This window comes from Dendrobates tinctorius, unplaced genomic scaffold (genome assembly GCF_039654945.1).
Source record: "Dendrobates tinctorius isolate UK_male_01 unplaced genomic scaffold, ASM3965494v1 ptg000040l, whole genome shotgun sequence".
Taxonomy (NCBI): Eukaryota; Metazoa; Chordata; class Amphibia; order Anura; family Dendrobatidae; genus Dendrobates; species Dendrobates tinctorius.
Window position 1 is genome coordinate 19,317,501 of NW_027361708.1, and position 6,226 is coordinate 19,323,726.

Here is a 6,226-nt window from a genome sequence, read left to right on the forward strand (position 1 = left end):
GAGTACGGCTTCAGCAGGTTTGGGCACATCTGAAATGCCTCATCCCCAACCACTACAAAGGGCAGTGGTGGAGTTTGGGTTTGGGGAAGAGGCCGTGCCAGTGGAAAATTGAAATGGTTGCCGTACAACCTCCAGCCCATATCAGAGTTCTTAAAAGTCTGTGAATCGTTGCCCCGTCCGAATGCCCCTATGTCCACCGCCACAAACCGGCAGTCTGCATCCGCAATGGCCATTAGGACTGTGGAAAAGTACTTCTTGTAGTTGTAGTACTCAGAGCCACTTCTTGCAGGTTTTGTGATACGGATGTGCTTCCTGTCCACCGCTCCTAGGCAGTTCGGGAAATTGCAGACTGCCCAGAATTTCTCCGATATTTGAAGCCACTTTTTGGCAGTGGGCAATGGCAGAAACTCCGGACACAGAACATCCCACAGAGCCCTGCAGGTGTCGTCAACAATCCCGGATAAAGTAGAGATTCCCAGCCGGTACTGGAAATGCAGGGATGAAAGACTCTCTCGAGTTGCCAGGAACCTGCCAAACATAAAAAGAAAAAATAATTATATTTCTGTCTTGGGTATTACTAAAAACACTGAAAATAAAAAAGTACATGGCCTAACTATTTTGCATGTTTTTTTAATACAACATAGCAAAAAAACATTTTGTAAAGGCTTGGGATTAGTACATGCCAGAAGAAAAACCATTATGCAAAAAAGCAATTTCCCAAAAATAATGTTAAAATTCAATAGCCAAAAAAAACCCTAATTTTTTGGATCAAAAAAAAAAATGGGATTAGTACATGCCAGAAGAAAAACCATTATGCAAAAAAGCAATTTCCCAAAAATAATGTTAAAATTCAATAGCCAAAAAAAAACCTAATTTTTTGGATCAAAAAAAAAAAATGGGATTAGTACATGACAGAAGAAAAACCATTATGCAAAAAAGCAATTTCCCAAAAATAATGTTAAAATTCAATAGCCAAAAAAAAACCTAATTTTTTTGACCAAAAAAAAAAAAAAATGGAAAAAGCCAAAAAAATTATGCAAACATAACAACATACATACCGTAAGGTGACAAGGAGCCTTTCTTCGGGAGGAATGGCACGCCGGAGCTGAGTGTCCCGTCTCCGGATGTTTCCTTCAACCATACCCAGCAAGTCAAGGAAGCTTTCCTGGGACATCCGTGTATAGTCAGCAAATTTCTCCGGGTTTTCCTGTAGCTCGCTGTACAGCGTGTGATATGCTCCACGGCTTGCCCGGAGTTCGATGATTGGATGCCTCCAAAACCGACGCCGCTGCCGTCTCTGCTGTCTCTCCCTCTCCCTTTCTTGCTGGCAACAAAAGGCATACGCCTGAGACAGCGCGATGTCAAGATCCAGCTTGAAGCGGAAATTATCCAGACGCAGGTCCATCTTGACACCGGAAACAGCAGCAAAATCTGATGAATTCAGCAGTACAGGGTCTATAAAACATTCCAATGACACACGCCCACTGGTGACCCATTGGTGTTCAAGGATTTTTCTATTGTGAAATGTCACACCTAAAAACGCATGCGCATAAAAAACGCAACCGCATGCAAAACCGCATGTAAAACGCAAGTAACGCTGCGTTATTTTGACGCATCAGCGTGCGCATGACGAAAAAAAACGCGCGTTTGTTTTGCGTTTTTCTTTGCGTTTTTTATGCGCACGATGCGCTGCGCAAAAAAACGCTAATGTGAAACTAGCCTAAGGCGTCTATCCACCCGGATGGCAAGGGACATGGCGGCCTCCAGCGACCTGGGGGTGGCATACTGCACCAGAGTAACCTGCAACTTTGGAGACAAACCCTGTACAAATTCACTCCTAAGTGCAGGGTCATTCCACTGAGTGTTAGTGATCCATCTCCTAAACTCTGAGCAGTACTCCTCAGCAACCCGGGCTCCCTGTTTACACCTACACATTCGGGATTCCGCAAGGGCGATGCCATCAGGATCCCATACACAAGCGCCAAAGCCGCAAAAAACTCATTTACAGACTCTAATGATGGAGAATCGTCTGGTAGGGAGAAGGCCCAGGATTGGGGATCCCCTTTAAGAAGGGACATAATGATTCCCACTCGTTGCTCTTCACTCCCTGGTGAACGAGGGCGCAGCCTGAAATACAATTTACAGGCTTGTTGAAACACCAAGAATTGATCTCTCCCTCCAGAAAATCTGTCAGGGAGGGATATCTTGGGTTCTGGCTGAGCCTGTTCCTGAACCAAGCACCCAGAGCCCACCAACAGCTGCAGCTGCCGCACCAACCCTCCGCGCAGCCCCCTAATCTCATTAGTAAGGATCTGCAGCATTTGGGCATAGGGCTGAACTGTGTCCATGGCTCAGCAGAAAAAAAAAGTTAATAGTTGGTGATAATGTCACGATGACCCGTCCTGTGTGACGCGACCCACAGGCTGGTAACTAAAACAACAAGACACGGCACGTGATACTGTCCTGTGTGACACGGCCCGCAGGTCGGTAACTAAAACAACAAGACACGGGGAAAGGGGAAACAGTTACAATGGTGGGCCCTGCGATAGGGAAAGGCGACGTGGAGACCTCCTGCACTCCCCTGAGCCAGTGTCCCTAACACTCTTAATGTTCCCTATGCCGGTTCTGCACCGGGTGCCGATCAGGAACCTGTCGCCCTAGCACACCCTACACCTATCCCTTGCTAGGGAGCTGGGTGGCGCAGGCACTGGCCCCCCCACTGTACTAATACACACTAAGGAAAAACACAAACAGGGAAACACCACTTAGCTTCACTCTGTTGCACTTGCTCCTGGCAACAGAGTCCACCACCAGAATGCAGCTCTCCTCCTTAATCGCTGCCACCAAGCTCTGTCAGAGCTACAAGGAAATCCCCTGTGACTCCTTCCACACCAGGGCTAAGACAGTGCTGCAAAGAACACTCTCCAGCTCCTTCCTCCACCAAGGATGGTTGAAATGAACACTATCACCAAAACTGATTGCAACACTTGTGACTCTTTTATAGCAGAGCCAGCGCGATCACACCTGCATTATAATCATGTGCACTTAACTAAAGAAACCAGAGTGCAATGACGCTCACCACCACCGGGGGCAAACTTAGAACAAACGACACCACAGTGCAATAATCCTAATGGCCACCGGGGCAAAAACCAAACTTAAGCACAGCTTAAGAAAAAAAAGGTTACCTGTGCTTTTTATCAGTCCTGATCCAGCATGGATCATGACATCTCCATATCAGACTGAGTAGAATTAAAATGCTCCACTATATTCCTCAGTAGTGTTGATGAAATAACAGTCCTTGATGCTGCTACCTTAAACTAATTGCTTTTTTTTTTTAGGGCTAATTCAACTATATTCTATTCTGTTATAATAACACTGTTCTTATCTGCAGTTCGTCTACGGCAAGGTGTTGCTGTAGGTATAGTGTTTGACAGGCATCCAGTCTGGGATTATTGCATTATAAAATCTAAGCATTGCTGCTGCTTTTTTCCATGGACTCATTGACTTATTAATATTTTTTATGGTAATCTGTACCTTAAAATTCATCAAAGCTGCCTGTGTTACTTGTGTTACTCCAGACTTTGTGGCTGCAACGTACAAGAAAAAATCTTTTCAGGGCAGGTTCTAGTTCCTTCTGTATTCTACAATAATACTTTTCTTATCTGCACTTCGTCTATGGCAATGTGTTGTTGCATGTATACCATATGACAGGTACCTAGTAAGGAATTATTGCCTTATAAATTCTAAGCATTGTGACTTTCAGATTCCCTCCTTCATAAATTAAACAAGATTTGTCTGATCATGTCTTACACATTACATGGAGAGACAAGGTATTAAAATTCTAAAATTACATTTCCTGTAGAATGTTTTATTCACCATTAAAAGCAATGCAAATATGCAAAAATGCACTAAGTGTGAACAGTGAACATAGCCCAAGGTGTGGGGGAGAATTTTTTTCTCTTATTTTTTGCCTTATATACAAGTCATCCTGGAAAGGATGTTTCTTAACATTTTTTACAGTCTAATCTATTCTAACTGCAGTTTTGTATGTTTTATTGTCAGTCCATAAAAGTGGCGTAATACTCTGACAACATTGTTCCCAGCAGTGACCTGAGATTCATAGATGCTTCCAGGGTTCTTCCCTATGCTGTTCCCATACTATTTCAGTGCTGTTTCCATGGTTTTCATCAATTTTTAGACCTCCTCCAGACCTCTGGAGGGGGGCTGCTGGAAGACTGCTTTCCCATTGACTTCTGTTATACTTGTTACTCAGGTCGAGCACTGAAGCATTATGATTTGCTTGACTCAAGTAACGAGTGTGCAATCATTTTAGTGCTCGCTCATCACTAATGAGGAACGTACAATTGTTCAGGAAAGAATGAGGTCCTGGAAGAAACAGAGATATGGGAGATATGGGTGAGAGATATCTTGAGTGTAGTTCAGTGATATATGGCAGACAGATTATGGACGGTTTTGTAAGTTAGTGTAAGTAGCTTGAAGTGGATACATTGTGGAACTGGGAGACAATGTAGGGATTAGCAGAAGAGAGAAGTGGAGGAGTAGTGAGGACAGAAGTAGATTAGTAGGGCAGCAGAGTTAAAGACAGACTGGAGAGGTGTGATGATGTGATGGGGGATTGTCACGACCCACAAGAGAAATGTCACGACCCCCAAGGGTTGGTCCAGCGGATGGCACAATGAACACCAACAATGTGGATGGAAAAAGGGGTAGGAAAGCCCTTACAATAGGGAATGAGGGATGGGGCACCTTCTAACTCAGCCTGTGCCTATCCCTTAGCTCCCCTAATGCCCTATGCGGGTCTTTCCTCCCACCGCCATCACGAACCTGACACCTCACTATACCCTGGCTAGAGCACAGACCGGCAAGGACGCTAGACTCACCAGTGCAGATGGTGTAAACTCAGAGGGTAGTGACAAGCACGAGACAAAGACAGGGAATACGGAAACTTAGCTTTCAAGATTCTGCTGCTTTCACACAGCAGAGAATTCTGAACCAGGACCTCAAGCAGCTGATACATGCTGACACAAGAGAGCTCCCACCTCATTGGCTGGTCTCCAGAGAAAAGCCCTATCACCAACAGTCAGCTGATGCATCATGTGGCTATTGAAAGGATGGCGGGAGTGGTCACCATCCACATCAACTGACCAGCAACCTGCCAGCAAGGAAACTGCCATTATCCCTTACTGGCAGGAAATCAAAAACAGTGTTTAAAATAAAAAAGAGCCAGAGCTGTCACGAATTCAAAAATGAATCGTGACTGTACCCCCTTTCAATGAGGGGCCTCTGGATCCTTAACACTGGACCTCACTGGAAATGACATACGGTGAGGATGCTTCAACCCACTAGAATTCACCTCCGTAGTCACCTGATCCTCAGGTTTACGGCAAAAGCAGCCCGATGGTGACAGCAATAACATATGCTTCGGAAGCGATGCAAATCTCCACAGTGACGACATGTGAAATACGTTCTGTAACTCAAACTGTAATGTCCTATGGCTGAGAACGGCTGACATCCAATACGGCCCTATCACCCTAGAACTCCAGGTTCCAGATGCGTACTTCCACTTTACATTTTTAGTGGACACTCACAAGTACTCATTCACACACAAGTCCAGACCTGAACATTTATTTCCACGCAATAGACGGTAATTTGCCTGAGGAACAGACCACAGAGGTGTTCCCCCGTGTCACCAAACTCATAACCTCACTACATTCAATGGTAATCACCACCCTCCCCTGATCCCTCCTCCTGAGAGAACACCAAGACTCAGGGTTTACTTGTGGTGAGGGTTGAATCCTGCCCCTATTCCTTGGATGCACCTTATCTGCCTCCACCGGAGAAGAAGGGGTAGGTTTGAGAAGGACTGCGGAGATTGTAGTTCCCAGGCAACAGTCCTTACAAGACTGGTCCCAACAGACTACTTCCTGGACCGCCAATTTATCACCTGGTTGTGACTCTTCAGCAAAGGAAGGCCTAAGATGATGGGAGTTGGCATACCCTCCTAACATGACAGGGATTCTTCATGAAGAGTCCCTATACGCAGGTTAATATTCCCTACGACTTGGGTCACACTCCCCAGGCTGGGAGGAACAGAGTCAATTTCCAGAATGGTAATGGGTCATACCAGCATCCTACTGATCAGACAATGGATCTGAACAAAGGGAGAATTCATCAAATTGACTCCAGCTCCACTATCCACAAGTAC